Source organism: Pseudorca crassidens, chromosome 20, assembly GCF_039906515.1.
Source record: "Pseudorca crassidens isolate mPseCra1 chromosome 20, mPseCra1.hap1, whole genome shotgun sequence".
Taxonomy (NCBI): Eukaryota; Metazoa; Chordata; class Mammalia; order Artiodactyla; family Delphinidae; genus Pseudorca; species Pseudorca crassidens.
Window position 1 is genome coordinate 17,455,584 of NC_090315.1, and position 19,850 is coordinate 17,475,433.

At 45.9% G+C, this 19,850-nt stretch overlaps 1 long non-coding RNA gene across 2 annotated transcripts in view; it reads left to right on the forward strand.

The window, feature by feature from the left end:
- Positions 1 to 19,850, forward strand: part of LOC137215311 (uncharacterized) — a 29,390-nt gene that overhangs the window by 171 nt on the left and 9,369 nt on the right. For both annotated transcript variants that reach the window (XR_010939248.1, XR_010939247.1), the window contains exon 2: positions 75 to 202. This is a non-coding gene — a long non-coding RNA (uncharacterized lncRNA). The remainder of the gene's footprint in view (positions 1 to 74; positions 203 to 19,850) is intronic.

Here is a 19,850-nt window from a genome sequence, read left to right on the forward strand (position 1 = left end):
GACTGGGAGGGGTGCCTGCTCCTCCCCTTCCTCCTTCCGTTCCTTGTTCCTATTCCAAGCCCACCCTGTTCTAGGATTTTAACTAGAGGACATATCGTGGACGAAGAGCATGCTTCCAGCTTTCGGGGAGAAACTTGCTTGACCCGCTGTGGATCTCCGAGCCACTCCACCCCCCGTGGCTCTGGGGAATGGATCGGCCCAGGTACACAGGGTGAGAACACAGGGCAGGGCTAGGGGGTGGGCGGCGGGGAGGGGCTCCTCCACCTCCCTCCCCGGAAGTGGGCTGACCCAGGTGCGTTCCGGCCCCCGAGGGTCGGAACCAAGTGACCAGCCTGCCGGGAGGGCGCCTGCGGACTAGGGATCCCGTCCGGCCCCCTTCTGCTCAGGTCATGCCGCGCGGGGTGTGAATCACCGAGAATCGAGACTCAACTGGAGTGATTCACCTGTTGAGGGAGGCGGGCGCCACCGCGCACCTGTTCCCTCTCCGCCCACACCCCTCTCCCCACCTGGCGATGGACCCGCCTAGGTACACCCTGCGGGGAGGGGCGAGTCTAAGCGTGCCTTGGGCTGGAAGAGGTTTGCTTTTAGCGCCTGATTTTTCCGGTAGACCTCGGGGTCCTCGCGTTCGGCTGGACTGAGGCGATGCGGTCCTCGCGCGCTTTACACTTAGGCGATATAAAGAACCAAGCGAAGTTTTCGGAAAGCAAGTGTGCCTCCTTAGGGATGCCCGAGGGGAGTGGGGCCCAGGAAAAGTTGTAATTCTACTTTGGAAGTTTTCTCCGCCTCCCCGCCCCCCACAATTCCTAACTTTTGGTTTGGCCCCCGGGCGTTCATCGCCCCAGGTCTGGCCTCCGGAAACTATGGCTCTTAAAGGGGCCGAGCGGAGGCGCAGGACTAGGGACGGTTTCCGCCTAAGGATTCGTAGGGAGCGGGGCCACCTGCGTCGAGGGCGGGGTGGGGCGAGGCCAGGCACCCGGAACGCGAGGCGCTCTACGCGGCTCTGCTGTCCTCCGATGGCGGCTAGCGAAAGTGCATCCTGGGGAACTCTGGGAGCTTCTGAGGAGTCCCCCTGGAGGTCGCAAACTGGTTACTGGCTGGCGGGTTACGTACCCAGGGATGTTTTGTTCGACCGCATCCTGTTAAAACCCAAGTTGGATCATGCCCCTCTGCTCAAAACCTTCCCGTGTCTCCCCCTCCCAGCAGAAATCAAAATACTGGGAAGTGGCCTGAGCCCTCTCTGACGTCACCACTCTCCCCCTGGCTTACTCAACTGGCCAACTCAGCGTTTGGGAATGTGCCTCTCACCCTCTCACTTCAGGCCTCTTGCCCTCACTCCTTCGTCTGCGGGAACACCCGTCCCTCAGATGGCCACCTGATCCTCCCCTCCTTTAGGGCTTTACTTAAAGGTCATCTTTGCAGTGACACCTTCCCTGACCACTTTTTATAAAATTTCAACCAGGTCACATTCCCCCCCCCGCCCCCTCCCCCCTCCCCCCCCCCCCCCCCCCGCACACACACTTTTTTGTTGTGGTAAAGTATACATACCATAATAGTAATCATTTTAACCATTTGCAAGTATACAATTCAGCGGCAGTAATTACATTCACATGGTTGTGTACTCATCACCACTATCTAATCTTTTTCATCATCCCCAGTATAGACTCTACTTATTAAACAATAATTCCCCATTCCCACCTGCCCCCAGCACCTGGTAACCTCTTTTCTACTTTCTTTCTCTATCAAATTGCCTATTCTAGGTACCTCATTTAAGTGGAATCATATGACATTTGTCTTCTGTGTCTGGCTTATTTCTGTGTCTGGCTGTTTTCAAGGTCCATCCACATTGTAGCATATATAGCAATCAAAATTTCTGTCCTTTTTATGGCTGAAATAGTATTTCATTTTATGTATATACCACATTATGTGTATCCATTTATCTGTTAGATCCTTGAGTTGTTTCCACCTTTTAGTTATTGTAAATAACGCTGCTGTGAACATTGGTGTACAGATACTTGTTTTCAATCCTTTTGGATATATACCTAGGAGGGGAATTACTAGGTCATATTGTAGTTCTAGTTTTAAACTTGAGGAATTGCCAAATTGTTTTCCATATCGATGCACCTTTTGTATTCCCACCAGCAATGCACAAGGGTTCACACCTCACCAACACTTATTTTTTTCTGTTTTCTTGATTATAGCCATCCTAGTTGGTGTGAAGTGGCATCTCATCAGGGTTTTGATTTGCATTTCCCTAGTGACTAATGATATTGAGCATCTTTTCATCTACTTCTTGACCATTTGTGTATCTTCTTTGGAGAAATGTCTATTCAAACGTTTGCGCATTTTTGAATTGCGTTGTTTTGTTCTCTGCTGTTGAATTGTAGTTCTTTTTATATTCTGAATATTAATCCCTTGTCAGATATATAATTTGCAAATATTTTTTCCTGTCCTGTCGATTGTTTTTTCACTTTCTTGATAGTGTCCTTTGATTCACGAAAGTTCTTAATTTGATGAAGCTCAGTTTATCTATTTTTTCTTTTGTTGCCTGTGCTTTTGGTGTCATATCTATGAAAATGTTGCCATATCCAGGGTCATAAAGATTTTCTCCAGTGCTTTCTTCTAAGACCTTAATAGTTTTAGCTCTTAAGTTAGGTCTTTGATCAATTTTGAGATATTTTTTGTATATGGTATAAGGTAAGGGTCCACCTTAATTCTTTTGTATGTGGTTATCCAGTTTTTCCATCACCATCTGTTGAAAAGACTGTCCTTTACCCACTAATTGATCTTGACACCCTTGTCAAAAATCAATTGACTGTATATGTAAGGGTTTATTTCTGGGTTTTCTATTCTATTACATTGGTCTATATGTACCCTTATGCCAGTACCATACTGTTTTAATTACTGTAGCTTTGTAGTAAATTTGAAGTTGGGAAGTGTGAGTCCTTCAACTTTATTCTTCTTTTTCAAGATTGTTTTGGCTGTGCAGGGCCCAGTGCAAATCTATATGAAAGATTTGCTTCCATTTCTTTGAAAAAGGCTGTTGGAAGTTTGGTAGGCACTGTGTTGAATCTGCAGATTGCTTGGGTGGTATTGACATCATAACAATTTTAAGTCTTTCTATTCATGAACACAGAATGTCTTTCCATTTATTTAGATATTCTTTAATTTTTGTTAGCAATCTTTTGTAGCTTCAGCATACAAGTCTTTCACCTACTTGGTTAGGTTTCTTCCTAAGTATTTAATTCTTTTGGATGTGATTGTAAAATGAAATTGTTCTCTTAATTTCCTCTTGGTATTGTTCAATGTTGGTGTATAGCAACACAATGGATTTTTCAGTGTTAATCTTGTACCCTGCAACTTTGCTGAGTTTGCTTATTAGTGGATTCTTTTTGATTTCCTATATGTAGGATCATGTCATCTGAGATTAGGCATAGTTTTACCCCTTCCTTTCCAATTTGGGTGCCTTTTACTTCTTTTTCTTGTTTGATTGCTGTGGGTAGGACTTCCAGTACAAAGTTGAATAGCAGTGGTGAAAGTAGACATCTTTGTCTTTTTCGTGGAGGAGGAGAGCATTCAATCTTTAACCATTGAGAATGATATTAGAAGTGGGGTTTGTTTTGTTTTGTTTTTTTATAATACCCTTTATCATGTTGAGGAATTTCCCCTCTCTTCTTAGTTTCCAGGAGTTTTTGTCATGAAAGAGTGTTGGATTTTGTCAAATGCCTTTTCTGTATCAGTTGAGATGATCACATGATTTTCCTCCTTCATTCTATCAACATGATGTATTACATTGGTTGATTTCCTTATGTTGAATCACCATTCATGCATAAATCTCCCTTGGTCATGACTTCTGCCATTTTGCTATTTGTTTTCTATATGCCTTATAGCTTTTTTGCCCCTCATTTTCCCCATTACTCCCTTGTTTTGTTTAGTTAATGTTTTTGTAGTGAAATATTTTGATTCCCTTCTCATTTCCTATTGCGTATATTTTATGGCTATTTCCTTTGTGGTTACCGTGGGGATTACATGAAGCTATAACACTTCAATATGAATTTATACCTGGTTAACATAATTTTTAATTATTTATTTATTTTTGGCTGCATTGGGTCTTTGTTGCTGCTGCAGGCTTTCTGTAGTTGCGGTGAGTGGGGACCACTCTTCGTTGCAGTGCGCAGGCTTCTCATTGCAGTGGCTTCTCTTGTTGCCGAGCACCGGCTCTAGATGCGTGGACTTCAGTAGTTGTGGCACACAGACTCAGTAGTTGTGGCTTGTGGGCTCTAGAATGCAGGCTCAGTAGTTGTGGTGCATCGGCTTAGTTGCTCCATGGCATGTGGGATCTTCCCGGACCAGGGCTGAAACCTGTGTCACCTGCATTGACAGGCGGATTCTTAACCACTGTGCCACCAGGGAAGCCCTATACCTGATTAACTTTAATAGCATGTAAAAACGCTGCTCCTATACCTCTCCATTACCTCCTTTTTATTATTGAGGTCACAAATTACACCTTTATACATTGTTTTTCCAGTAACAAAGGTTAATAATTATTTTTATGTCTTTTCTTTTAAGTCATGTAGAAAATTAAAATTGAATTTTAGTACAATAATACTAGCTTTTATAATTGCCCATGTATTTATCTTTACTGGAGATTTTTATTTCTTCATACGGTTTCAAGTTACTGTGCAGCATCCTTTCATTTCAACCTAAAGGACTCTCTTTTGCATTTCTTGCAGGGTAGGTCTAATGGTAACAAACTCCCTAAGCTTTTGCTTATTTGGATGTGTTTTCATTTCTCCCTCATTGTTGAAGGGCAATTTTGCCAGTTATGGAATTCCTGGTTGAAAATTTTTTTCTTTTAGCACTTTGAATAATTCAACCCATTGCCTTCTGGCTTCCAAGTTTTCTGATGAGAAATCAGCTGATACTCTTAATAAGGATCCCTTTATGTGACAGGTCGCCTCTATCTTGCTGCTTTCAAAATTGTCTTTTTTTTTTTTTTTTTTTTTTGCGGTACGCGGGTCTCTCACTGTTGTGGCCTCTCCCGTTGCGGAGCACAGGCTCCGGACGTGCAGGCTCAGCAGCCATGGCTCACGGGCCTAGCCGCTCTCCAGCATGTGGGATCTTCCCAGACTGGAGCATGAACCTGCATCCCCTGCATCGGCAGGCGGACTCTCAACCACTGCGCCACCAGGGAAGCCCCAAGATTGTCTTTTTGTCTTTGGCTTTCAGCAGTTTCATTATAATGTGTCTTGGTGTGGATCTTTTTGTGTTTATCCTATTAGAGTTTGGTAAGCTTCTTGGATTTGTAGATTTGTGTCTTTCATCAAATTTGGGAGGTTTTCAGCCATTATTTCTTCAAATGTAGTTCTTTCTGTGGCTTTCTCTCTCTCATCACCCTCTGGGACTCTCACAATATGTATGTGGTTCCACTTTATGGTGTTCCACAGGTCCCTTAGGTTCTGCTCACTTTTTCTCAACCTTTTTTTCTTTCTGCTCCTCAGACTCAGTAATTTCAATTGTCCTGCGTTCATGTTCATTGATTGCATCTTCTGCCTGTTCACATCTGCTTTTGAACTCCTGTAGTGAATTTTTTCATTTTAGTAATTGTATTTTTCAGCTCCAGAATATCTTGTTGGTTTCTTTTTATATTTTTTACCTCTTTATTCATATTCTTATTTTGTTCATACATCATTTTGCTGTATTTTTCCATGTCTTTGTTAGCTTTTTGAGCATTTTATGACAGTTTACATCTTTGTCTAGTGTGTTGGCCGCCTGGGCTTCCTCAGGGATGTTTGTTTGTTTTCCTTTGAATGGGTTACTTTCCTGTTTCTTTATGCCTTGTGATTTTCTGTTGAAAATGGACATTTAAATCTTATAAGTGGTAACTCTAGAAATCATATTTTCCCCCTTCCCAGGGTGTGTTGGGGGTTGTTATTGTTGTAGACTATGTCTGTGCTGGGGATCAGCTTGAGGTGAAAGCTTAAGGTCATCTCAGATCTTTTCTGAGCTCACATCTTTCTCTGGGTTTGTGCAATGACTTTCTAAATCCCCTCATATTGTGTGTGTATCAGTTGTTTTTGAAAGTCCTAATCCCTAAATGTCTTGCTCCCAATAGGGGGGGAAGGGGAGAAAACCCAACTGTCCCTTTAAATCTCTGGGAAGCCACTTTAGCCAGTGGGGGTTGAAAAAATGATGACCTGCCTCTGTGTCTGTACATCTGTGATCAGAAGCCGTAATCTGCAATCAGAACACAGAACCCTGATATTTGGAGGACAAGGTCCTTATTGCCCATCCCTCAATAATAACACCACCTGAGCACTTTATATACAGCATCTCAACCAATCCTCATAAGAGCGCTGTGCAGCCAGTACCATTGAAATCCCTATTTTGAAAATGAGGAAACTGAGGTTCACAGAGAGAAAGCCATTAGACCAGACCTTCATTTCAGGAAGAGGCTTCATTGCAGTTCCATAAAATATGTGAGAAAGAAAAACAGCCCTTGGTATCTGGGAGCTGACCTGACACAAATAACGGGGTATTGGTATTTCTAGGAGCCAGCCTAGAGTTCACAGCTAGGTCACTGAACATAAACAATTTCATAGAACGCCAACATCACACAAAGTCTCTCTGTGACTGTGATGAACCAAGACAAAAACAAGACCACTCCATAATCACGTCTGAACACAGACAAACAGAAACACTGTCCAAGCCACAAAAGACTAAACATCTCCCTCTCCCATTCTTCTCACCTTCCAGATAAGATAGAATTACTCTCACTTCCTGACAGCACCCCATTCAGAGAAAATCTCCACTTCCTTGAACTCATCCCCAAATCACATAAGACAAGCCCAAATTCTGTAAATCTGTTCTCACACTTTCTTACTGAAATGTTGTACCATTCTTATGGTGTGTACCTTCCCTCACTGCAGTTAGTCAACAAATCCAACTTTGTTGAACCACAAGTGTGTTCCTAGTCTTTGGCTGAAGTGCACTGGCACCTGCCAAGTGTGTACCCATCTCAAGGCCTTTGCATGTGCTGTGTGCTTAGTCCAGACTTTGCTTCCTCTGGCTCATCTTACGTAGTCTGCTCAAATGTCACTTTTTTTAGAGAGCCCTTCTCTCTCCATCCCATTTAAAATAGTCACTGTATTAGTTTGCTAGGGCTGCCATAATAAATGCAGCCATAACAAATGACTGGATGACTTAAACAACGGAAATTTGTTTCTTCACAGTTCTGGAGGCTGGAAGTCCAAGATCAAGGTGTTGGCAGGGTTAATGGCCTGCAAACAAAAGTAATGTAGATCCCTCCCAGGTCAAAGCATTTGACTATCCTTCCTTATTCCATAGCAGCTAATGATGCTGCAGGTGGTGCAGCCTCCACTGGCCATGGTATTTGAAGGGACTGTGTAGAGCAGAGCTCTCCACCAACCCACAGTAGACATGTAAGATGAGAAAAAAAAATGTGTTAAGACACTGAGATCCCAGAATTCTTTTGTTACACAGCATAATCTAACTTATCCCAATTAATACATCCCCCACTAGAGTGGAAGCTCCAAGAGGGCAGGGACTTAGCCTGGATCCTTAGTGCCTGTTGAAAGATGAGTAAACAATACTTATTTATGGAATAATTGGGTATGCCAGGCACAAGGTGAAGTTGCTGGGCATGGATTATTCTAATAAAAGGTGGATCTAGAAATGAAACTGATCCCAGAACCTGGGACTGAAGCCACTTGGCCACATTCCCACTAACTAACCACTGTGTTAATCCAAACCTGGACCGTTCCAAGAATTTGACATCAGTAATCTCTTGAAAGCTTAATAACACCATAGTTTGTGATGGAAAGTTCTAATATCCCATTTTACAGATGGGGAAGTGAGGTTTAACAAGTCTCAGCAACTCGCCTAAAGGTCGTGTAGCTCACATAGTGCTCACCACAGTCCTGGTGCAACTGATACTTCTTAACCGTGGATGCTGCGACAAACATGGTGGGTTACACCAAATAAGCATCCTCTTCTACATCTCTCCTGCATACAAAGCCCTGATTTTTTTTGGAGTCTTCAATGACTTCTATGGTCAGAGAAGGTTACACTTCCCCAGTCCCGGAGAACAAATTCTGATTGGCTTAAGCCAGTCATGGAAATTTTCTTTACTTTCAGAGATTGATTTTGATCTGAACATGGGACCTAATTCTGGCCAATGGAACTTTAGGAGAGATCTCATGGGAGGATTTGGGGAATGGTTTTAACTTTATGATATAAAAGAATACTGCTTGTAGGAGACATTAGCTGCAGTAATTATTACTGACTGCCATTTTCTAAATGTTTCCTGGACATATTAGAATTCCATTTCCTTTGTTGGGTTGGTGAACTGCTAGTGCCATGTAACAATTTCTGGCCAATGGTTTGTGAGCAAATGACATGTGTCATTTAAGGCCAGAGCATTTAATTGCAGACATGAAATCCTACAGAGCTTTCCTCCTCCTTTGGCATAAAACTGGAAATGTTTGGGATGGCAGTTGCTCAGTCATCCTGTATCCCTGAGTGATTGTAATGCCAACCCACAGGGACATGGAGCATGAATGGGAAGTAAACTTGTTTTATTGTAAGTCATTGAGATTTGGATGAAGTTTATTATAATAGCAAATAGCCTACCTTGAGTGATACAGAAATTAGTATCAGGAGTGGGGTGCTGCTGTAATAAAAAAAAAAAACAACACATGGCATCGGCTTAGATACAGAGCAAAGGGAACAAGAAAATTATTTGAAGCCAGAAGGATGGAGATTATTGCCTGAAATACTTTGGGAGGCAGATAACATACTTAACGAACTTGCAGCTTTAGGGGAAGCAGTTGGAACACAGGACACTAGGAGTGAATATTGGCCAAAGATGGCCCCAAATCAGGAAGACCTTTGAGAGTCAAAGTCCAGTTAGAACTCAGATTTTGTCAAGGATAAAATCAAGGATTAGCACCGATCAAATCATTATTAACCATTGTTAAGATCTCTGAATAAACTAAGGTACTCCCAGGAAACACTTAAGATAGTCTGAGGTAGACAAAATGGCTTAGAATATGGCTTTCCATGGATGCCTGATCGATTCTAAGGTACCTGCAATGAGGGAGAGGGAGAACGAGAGGTAGAGAGAAATGAGGAACATCTTGAATAGAACTGTGGATGTGGGGGGTTTGTACATGGAGTTAACTGGAGACTTATAAGTATCCTTAGGTCCCACACTTTAGGAGACAGAAAGCAGGCTGAGAAAACTGCTCATGTGCCAAGGAGGGCACATCTTCCAATGTCACCTGAGATGTAGCCAAGGAAGATAGTGGAAAAGGGGGTAAGTCCCTGGAGAGTGAAGACATAAGCTACAGCGAGCAAAGATTTGGGAAGCTCCCCACCCTTAAGGAGTTGATTTGGTACTAATTAAGGAACCCTCCCCATCTATAAGATAGGAAGTCCTTACAGTATCTTTTCACTAGATTTTAGAAATGATACAGACCAGTGATTTCTGCGTGTCTTCCCTTATTCCCCTTTCCAATTGGGCATTTTGACCCATTCCATCATTGTATATTGGGTATGTGGAGGGCAAATAATTTGACTTTTTAGTTCACTCGTTCTGACATAGGTTCACTCATTGTGTTTCCTGCCCATCTCTTGCGGACATTTGAGTCTTTGACTCTACAGCCTACACTAAGCTATTTGATGACATGAACTGAATTGGACTCCTGGAAGTGCAGTGGATCAACGTCCATTCCACTGCCCAGGGCTGATGCCGAGTTCTGTGGGTGACTTCACAATGCCCCAATGGTTCCCAGCCTCCTTCTGTAGTCTGTAGGTGGCCGTGTTGGCCACCTTGTGGCTGCTTAGCCTTTCTCTCCCTACTTCGTGGGCCCAGATATTAGTCAGCTGTGCCTACAAGAGTCTCTGCCAGCAGGCCCTACTCTCAGGCAATGATGTTGTCCTGCAGTGTGACCATCTCAAGGCACGCTGGTACTTCTCTTCCATTCTGGGGGAGGATCTCTTGTTGCTCTCCTCAGTGCCTAACATAAAGAAACTGCCTGGGGGCAGCCTCCAATTGACCAACCCTCAGCCCTCCCAGACAGGCCTCTATCACTGTGAGGACAATGACAGTGCCCTCGTGGTAGAGTATGAGATTGATTTCCAAGATGTCACTACCCTACACATTACGCACAGAGGCCTGGGCCAAAAGCCCCTGCAGAATGAGACCCTGAGTCTGGGTGGCAAGGAGCTCATCTTCACCCACTGGGATCCCAGGCAGGACTGTAACCGCTGTGGGGAGCCAGGTGAGCGCAAACGCCTGGGGTACTGCTACATCGAGGAGCCCCTGGAAAAACCCATGCCCTGTTGGCTCTATCTGCAAGAGAGAAGGTGCAGTAGAGACGCATGTGGCCTGAGATGCAGGTGGAAGCTGACCTGTGGGTATCACCAGTCCCAGCTCTTCCCAAAAATGTTATACACGGTTTAGCAGGGTGCAAGTGTCAGACGTAAAATATTAATGCCTTGTAAAATTCATGGCCCTGCTATTCCATTGTGAAGCAACAACAAGGCAGATCTGAAACTTCCAGAACTTCTGCCCCCGAGGAGAGGGAAGCGCTCACCCCTCACATCCCAGACACCATTGCCAAAACACCTAAGGCTTCATGTGGTGCCCAGAGATGCAAAGATTCCTGCAGAAAGGGGAAATGTTCATGGAGAACTAAAGGGGGTCCATTGGGAAGCAGAAGCAGAGAATAATAACAATAATAGCAAACATTTGGGGATCTCCTAGCCTGGTCAGAACCCACACCCTTTGCAAACGTTATGTCCTCAGAGCCACCCACGAGGCTGGGGTTACTATGAACTTCTTTTTGTAGCTGAGAACACTAAGGTACAGAGGGCTCAAGCAAGCTGCCTGAGGTCACATAGTGAAGTTGGGAAAGGGCCAGCAATGGAAGAGTGAAAGGAGACCTCTGGGCGGCCCCCAGCCCTGCTCCAGGAAACCCCCAGGGCCCTGTAACCACAGCAGCCCATCGGGTAGCAGCTGGAAGTGGATCCAATGCCCGGGCCTGTCTGCACAGCACTGAAGGCCGCCCAACCCACACCAAGGCTGTCAGTGCCCTACTGTGCAGGGCAGACCCTAAGGTGACCCCAGTGATTCCCAGCTCCTGGTGTCCGTGCCTCTGTGTGACTACCCACGCCTTCCGTGTAGATGGTACCTGTGACTTGCTTCTAACCAGTGGACTGTTATGAAGGTGTTGGGTGTTGCTCCTCCTATTGGGTTACGTTACCTAAGACTCTGTCTCAGCCCGCTAGAGCAGGAGAGACTTGCTGGCCCCATGAAGTAGGCAGCTGTGTCGAGGAAACCCGCTTGGCAGGGAGCTGTGGGCAGCCTCCGGGAGATGCAAGGGTTCGCCCTTTGAGGGTGACAGCCTCTATCACACAGTCGCAAGGGAATGAATTCTGCCGACAACTCGAATGAGTTTGGAAGCAGATTCTTCTCCAGTTGAGCCTCCGGATGAGAACACGGCCTGACCGACACCTGGACTGCAGCCTTGTAAACCCTGGGTAGAGGACTCGGCCAAGCCACGTCTGGACTCCTGACCCACGGAAACTAGGGGATCGTGAATGTGTGCCGTTTAAGCTACTAAACGTATGACAATTTTTTATGCAGTGATAGGCAACTGGTAACACCCAGCCATACGCCCCAGTCCACCATGAAGTCCCCTGAAGCTTCAGCTGTCACACGGATGGCTCCTGGAGGCACCAGTGACTTCCTAACTCCCCTGAGAAGCCTGCTGAGCCAGGTGTGGCGCAGGCTGGTAGCCAGGCCGTCAGTGCTCCCAGGAGAAATCCATATTCATGAAGGGTGGGAGTGGGAGGGTAGGCATCCAGCTTCCCCAGCCCTTGACGGTACAACTCAGAGGCACATTCCACACCTTCTCTAGGAGGGTCCCCAGTGATCCCAGTGTGCACAGCGACAACCAGCTCATTAAGGCACCTTTTATCAGCTTATCCCCTGCCCCGCCTCACTGTCTCTTACCTCTGCTTCCCGAGAAAATATTCTTCGAATATTTTTTCAGCCCCACGTTCCCTCCCCTCTCCTGGGACTCCAAAGACATGAATTTAGAGCTGCTGTTGTCTCACAGGTCCCTGAGACTTGGTTAATTTTCCTCCAATCTTTTCTGCTGTTCAGGTTGGAGAATATTTACTGATCTGTCTTCAAGTTCACAGGCTTCTTCCTCTGTCATAGCCATTCTGCTGTTCAGTCCATCCAGCGAGCCTTTTACTTTGGTTATTGTATATTTTAGTCCTAACATTTCCATCTGGTTGTTCTTTATAGGATCTTCTATCTCCTCATTGATATGTTCTATTTTCATATTTGCTTTTAGGGAATCCTTAACTGAGACACCAACGTTGCTAACTCAGTGGCCCCCATGAGCCACGCAGGAAACGTAAGTCAGGGAAAAGGCCTTGGGAGGCTGCTGCGATGTAAGGGATCTTACCCCAGATTGACGGGCCCGGTACTTCTGAAAGTTCCGTGTGATTCTAGAGATCGAGATGTTTGAGTGAAACTATCCAATTTATGAATGTTGGCTCAAAAATGTTTTCAAACACAGTGCCAGCCAAATGAGACATATCTGCAGGCTGAATTCAGCCCATGGCTGTTAGTTTGTGAGGTCTTGCTTCAACCTTGATTGGGGTCAAGTGTATATTTCCATTTTTGATTATTCATTCAACAAATATTTGCTAGCTGGAGTAGCCAAGGACAGCTTCTCTGAAGAGATGACATTTCAGATGAGCCCGAATAACAAAAAACTGGGCAAGCAGGGATCTGGAGGAAGGGTGTATTAGTGTCCTATAGCTGCTGTAATGAATTACCACAGACTTAACGGCTTAAAACAACACACATTTATAATCTTACAGTTCTGAAGGTCAGTAGTCCAAAATGGGTCTTATTTGGCTAAAATCAAGGTGTCAGCAACTGGATTCCTCCAGAGGCTTGAAGCGGAGAATCCTTTTGCTTAAAGCCAGCAACACTGTATTTTCAGATGTGTCTCTCTCTCTCTCTCTGACTCTCCTGCTTCCCTCTTGGAAGGACCCTTGTGATTATATTGGGCCCACCCAAAAATCCAAATTAATCTCCCCATCTCGAGGTCCTTACCTTAGTCACACCTGCAAAGTCCCTCCCACCATGTCAGGCAACACATTCACAGGTTCTGGGGATCAGGAGTGACCCTCTTTGGGGGGCCACTATCTAGCCTACCATAAGCAATTCCAGGCAGAGGTAGCATTTATAAGGGCTCTAGGTGGGTGTCTGCAGTGGATGGAGGACTACCAAGGAGGTAGCCAGGGGCCAGATCGTGTAGGGCCCTGTGGGCCAAGGTGAGGGCTTTGGACTTTATTTGAAGGGAGATGGGAGCCATGGGAGGCTTTTGAGCAGTGGAGGGACATGATCTAACATTCATTGAAAAAGGTAATTCTGACAAGGCAGAGCTCCTTGCAGGTAGGGGTGGGGGCAGCCCACAGGTTGGAGCAGGGAGTAGCAGCCACTCTCCGTGTAGCCAACTGGCCAATGAGAAGCTTTCATCACCTAGCAGGAGAAAGGCCACCTCTTCCCCACACCTCCAAGTGCAGTGTAAGACACGACATGCCCCGTATTCCATCTTTAGCCATCTTCTTCTACCTTTTCCTTTCCATATTATAATTTTGAAAAGACAATTTTTAGAGCAGTTTTAGGTTCACAGCAAAACTGAGGGGAAAGTACAGAGATTTCCCACATACCCCTGCCCCACACATGCATGGCCTCCCCCATTATCAGCATCTCCCACCAGAGGGGTCCATCTGTTACAAATGATGAACCTACGTTGACACATCATAATCACCCAAAATCCATAGTTTACATAACGGTTCAATGTTCTGGATTTGGCGTGTAGTGGTAGCTCTATTTTTCACGGGAGGAAACCAAGGGCCAGAGAGGTGAATTCACTTGCCCACGGATACAAAGTTCGTGTATCAGTTACAGCTGCAAAGCAAAACATACCCCAAATCAGAGATTGAAAATAGTAAGCATTCATTATTGCTTACAAGTCTACAAACCAACTGGGTAGTACTTCTGGTCTCAGATGGGATCGATCGTTCGTGCTTCTCTGATCATCAGTGGGCTGGGGTTGGCTCTGCTGATCTTGGTTGAGCTTTCTCCCATGTTTGGGAGGTGGCTGTCTGTAGGCTGGACCAGGTGCCATTAGCTGGGGAAACTGGACTGTCCTCCACGTGGTCTCTCATTCTCCAGCAGGCCAACCCAGGCTTGTCTACAAGGTGGTGGCAGGGGTCCAAGAAAGTGAACAGAAGCCACAGGGCCTCTGAGGTCCAGGCTCAGAACTAGCACATGACCAGGGACTGGGACAGGGTGGCCTTGGCTTGCCATGTGACCTGAAGGTCAGGTTTGGGGGAGGCCCCTGGGCAAGATATCAGTTATCTACTGCTACATAAGAAACCACCCAAAACTCAGTAGCTTAATACAACAATTATTTATTTCTCTCTTCAGTCTGTAGGTTGGTAGTATAGGCTGGGCTCAGCTGGGTAGTTCTTCGGGCCTTGGCTGGACTCATTCATGCATCTGTGGTCAGCTCTGGGTGGGTAGATGGCTCTGCTTCAGGGGGGATAAATGGCATTTGGTGGGGGAACCTCCAGTCTCTTATCTTCCAGCAGGTTAGCCCGGACATGTTCATAAGGTCATGGCAAGAGTCCAAGAGAGCAAGCGGGAGCTGGAAGGCTTTTTGAAGCCTAACCTTAGAACTAGCACAGCATTACTTTCACCATGTTCTATTGGCCAAAACAAGTTACAAGGTCAGGCCAGATTCAAGGGGTGGGGGAATAGACTACATCTCCTGATGGGAAGAGTGACAAAGTCACATTGTAAGTATGTATATATAAAGGAGTGAAGTATTACGACCATTATGTAATCACTTTACCAAGGGCAGTAAGTAATACAGCTGGGATTCTAACCCAGGATGACTGCTTCCACATAGCCTTCTCTTCTCAAGGTGTATCACTTCTGTCCTTTCTTTAGCTTCTCCACCTCCTCTAATATCTTCCCTATCTGTTATTTGAGCCCTTCAATAGCTTTCTGTATTAGAACACATTTAACTGCAAGTAACAGAAATCCAAGCAAAGTGGTTTAAGCTAAGAAGGAACTTATTGGTTCTTGGAATAAGAAGTCTAGCAGGTAGGTCCTGCTTCAGGCACGGTTAGATCCAGGTGCTCCAAAGACATACTCCAATATTATCTTCCTTCATCTCTCTATTCCACCTTTTTCTGTGCTGCCTTAATCCTCAAGCAATGCTTCCAAAGAATAGATGAGGACCACTCCAGAATCACATCACAGCAGCTTAGCAACCTCGATGGAAAGAGAGCAGACCTCCTGTAACAATAGCAACAATGGAGCACTCGCTGTGTGCCAGGTGCTGTTCTAAGCACTTAGCAAGTATTAACTTATCACTCCTCACAACACCCTATTAGGCATAATCATCATCCCCATTTTACTGATGAAGGAACTGAGGCACAGAGAGGTTAAGATCCATGTCTAAGGATACATAGGTAATAAGTGGTGGGGCTGGGAGCTGAACCCAACCAGGTTGGCTCCAGAGTTTTTGCTCTTATCTACTTACCTAGTCTGGTGGGAAAGTAGTAATAACAGCAAACGCTATTCACAGCAGATACTCTGACACTGTCTGGAACATCAGAATATAATAATAATAATAATATCCATGTAATCCTTCCAGCAACCGTATGGGGTAGGCACTGTTATTATTTCCATTTTACAGATGGGGAAATTGAGGCACTAAGAAGATAGAGAACCCTAAGGTCACATGTGGGGCAACTGAAACTTGAATCCAGAGAGTAGGATCCAGAATCTGTATCTGCTGCCTTTAGGTCCCACTCCTGAGCCAGGGGTGAGGTCAGCCTCTGAGAACTTGATGTAGCGAGATGGAGCGAGGCCCCAGGACAGCCCAGCGCTCACCAGCTGGGTCTGCCCCTCCCTCCTCTCCCCTCCACCCGCCGCCTGGCACAGCCTTCCCAGAACCCACGTGTGAACAGACTGACCTAATGCAGGCTGGGCCAGAGGGCTGAGTCCGGACAAACAGGCAGTGGCCAAGAGAGGCCGTGTGAGGCAGTCCCGAGGTGGGCATGGGGTGGGAGGGACAACACCTGGTGTCACGGGGCAGCTGGGGGCTGGAGCCCACGACTTTGACACCCGTTAGACCTCTGCAAAACAACCCTTGCCCACTGACTGCCCTGACAGGGAGGCTGGCCAAGATGCCAAGTCATATTGAATGCATTTATGAGAAGCTATTTATAGCCTTTTGATTTTGCCGACTGAGAACCGGGTAAGTGTAGGAACATCCCAGGAGCAGAATCCAGGTGAGGCCACCCGTCCTTTAGCAAAGACAGCAAGGGCACTTGGCCACGCGGGCTCTCATATTCTCATGACCACCTGTGGTCCTGGGGAAACCGAGCCTCTCTCATCCTTCATAGGTGGGACGTGGCAGGGCTGGGAATGGAATCTAGAACTCAACCCACCCAGAAAACCGCCTTGGCTGCCTGGTCGGGACCCTGCCAACAAGTCCTCTGAGGACAAAACTCTTTCCTCAGTTGTCCCTGGGAATCTTTGAAACACTGTAGCACCTCACACTTGTTTCTTTCCTCACCCACCCCTTCCTCCCCACACTCTCCCTTCCTCTTCGAGATTAAAATGTTTTCCTCTTTCTTCTTTATGTCCTTTTATCAAGGCAATCATCATAATACAGTAGGTAGCATTAGAGAGAGAGATCAGGTGTGCCCTCAGCCCTCCACAGACAGAAACTCACCAGCCTCAGCGGACTCTAATAAATGCTATTCATAGCCCCATTTCACAGATCAGGCGAGTAATCCACCCACATCAGCTAGAATGCCAAGTGGCTCCCCCAGGCTGCGTCACCTGGTGCATTTAGGATTTGCCACCCTCCTGCCGCTGACGCTCTCAGCACTTGCCCCAGCCCGTGATCCCGTCACTGTGGCTGATACTCAAGGAGGCACCAGAAATGAATCAAGAAACCGTCCAGCTTTGAAGGAAGCGGACGTTTGGTTTATTCTTACTCTGCAGTGATCATTGGTGGCCCCCAGTGTGATTGCTCTTCAGGGGGGTGCAGGGAAGTGCTGCTCCGTGCCTCAGTTTCCCCCCCCCCATCCTTATTGTTGGAAGGAACAAATGCACTGATAGGTGTATAGGGCTTAGAACAGTGCCTGGCCCAACACGCACTTCATCAGTGTTTGCTGTGGTAGCTGACGCCATTGTTATTCAACCCTGGCTTTGGAGAGCTTGGGCAGGACACCGGACGAAGCCCTGTGGGTTTGCCCACGTGGACTACTCCTGGCCACATGCTTCCAGGCTGGGCCTTCCCGGCTGTCAGGCTGTCCAGCCTCCAATGCGGACCTCCAAAACTCCATCATCAGCTCTCGTTTTCTCACCCCCTCTTCCCAGATACCATCAGTGGCGTGTGGACGCTCACACGAACGAGAGGTGCAGACACTTGGGATCGCATGAGCGGAGGCTGCCAGATTCTGAGAATCATAGCTTCCGGGCCTCATTTCCCGACGGCCGCTGTGGCAGTGCCCTGTCCCCGCCCCCTACCCCGCCCCCGCCCCGGGGCTTCCCCCTCCACCGCTTCCTCCCTCCAGAGGCGAGCGAGCGGTAGTCAGGGCTTCTGCTGTTCCTCCTCTGTCATAGTTTCCACGTCTCTTAACAAGATGTTTACGCCTCTGGCTTTTGATTCATCAGTGTTACCCACAATGCCATTCTCTGTCGACTTCCTGCCCTGGAAGATGAGGATTTGATTCCTACCACCCTCTTCTGATGTAATGATACCACTCAACCTCCCGGGGCTTCAGTTTCCACATCCGTAGATGAGAATCATAACTGTACCTCGTAAGTTTGCTTGAGGAGCAAATGAAGTCATTCACGTGACATCCTTAGAACAGGGCCTTGGCTGTTGTTATAATCATCTTCATCATTTCTGGTTTCTCTATTAGTTATCTTTCTAACTCTCAGTAACAAAGATCTCCGTTTCTTCTTAACTTTTCTCCCCCTTGACCTGGAATGTGGGCATGGCCGTCATTAGCCGTTGAGGACAGCATCCGTGGGTGACACTGCGGCAGGACAAAAGGGCCAACTGGGCTGTCACCAAGAAAGATCCAGAATTCGGCCTGGTTTGAGCCGCCGTTACTTTAGGTATCTGCCACAGCAGTGGAACTAATTGCCTAGGCTTTTACTTTTTCCCCAACATTTAATTATGAAAACTTTCAAAAAAAGTTTTGAAAAGTTAAATGCATTTTACCATAACACGCATATACGCCTCATCTAGATTCTGCAATTGTTAACATTTCTCCGTATTTGCCTTATCGTATACCTGTCTTTCCCTCTATTGATTCATCAATCCATATGGTTTCTTTGATGGATTTTTAAATAAGTTATAATGAAGTATTTGAAAGCAGACACCAGTACTCTTTTTTTTGGCCCACCACGCATGTGGGATCTTAGTTCCCCCACCAGAGATGGAACCTGTGCCCCCTGCAGGGAACACTGAACCACCAGGGAAGTCCCCGGACATCAGTACTCTTAACCCTTAAACACTTTAGCATTCATGTCACTAACTAGAGTTCAATGTTTACAGTTCAAAAGTGAGGTAAAATTTGCATACAGTGAAAGGCACACATTTTAAACATGTTTGCAGAGTTTTGACTAGTTCATATACTGTGCAGTACAAACCCCTATTAAGGTAAAGAACGCTTCCATCATCCCATAAAGTTCCCTTTTAAAGTTCCCATAAAGTTTCCAGCCCCCAAAGCAATCATGGTTCTAATATTTTTATACATTTACCATTAAATTATCAAGGTTGATACATGTATGTTCTGGGAGTGATCTTAATTCAATTTTGTGGGTTAGTAGCTAGAGCTGAAAAAAATTCACAGTTCCCTTCTACAGAATATGGGACCATAGTCAACACCATGATGCCAGCAGTGCCTGGGACTGGAGAGGATGAGGGTCTTTCAGTGTTGACAGCCAGGACCATTCTGCTGAAGGCGGTGGTCTGAGCACTGAATGAGCTATACTGTTAAAGTTCCTGTGCCATCTCGTGTGCATCACTTATCCTGGATGTTCTGCATCAGATGTTATTGGCTGAAGTAAGGGAAGAACAAATTCCAAACACCTTAAAAATAAAAGCCTTTATTATTTGACAAAACAACTAGTTCCACCAAGGTAGGGAGGCTCTACAGAGGTCAGTGCCTCAGCTGAATGGTATCCTCATGGACTAAGATTCCCTGGCATGTTGGCAGTGTCATCCCTCAAGGTGGCAATATGGCTGCCACTGTTCCAGCCTTCATTTCCTAAAGATACAAAACATTACAACTTTACACTTCTTTTTGCTAAAATCCTACTCCACCCACTTTCCCCCCATATTTTCAGCATTTAGCCTCTCTGATTTTGCTCTTGGTACCAACCACGGGAATTCTTGACCTTGGCTTTGAGGCTGTTGGCTCTTCTAAGTGCCAGTGAAAAAAAATTACAGAAAGATAAGTGGAAAAAGTATCTTTCCTTGCAGCTTCAGAAAATCAGACACTCCTCAGCATCATTAAATCCCTCGTACAAATATTCTTTGTAGGCTATAGGGGCTTCAGAGGTGATTAGAACATCCCATGAAAGAAAATTTTAACTTTCCAAAATCTGTAATTCTGATTTCTTGTCCTACTTAATAATTTATTGTCCTGGGAATAATACTTAAATTGGCATGTAGATTCTGAAAAAGAAATATTTA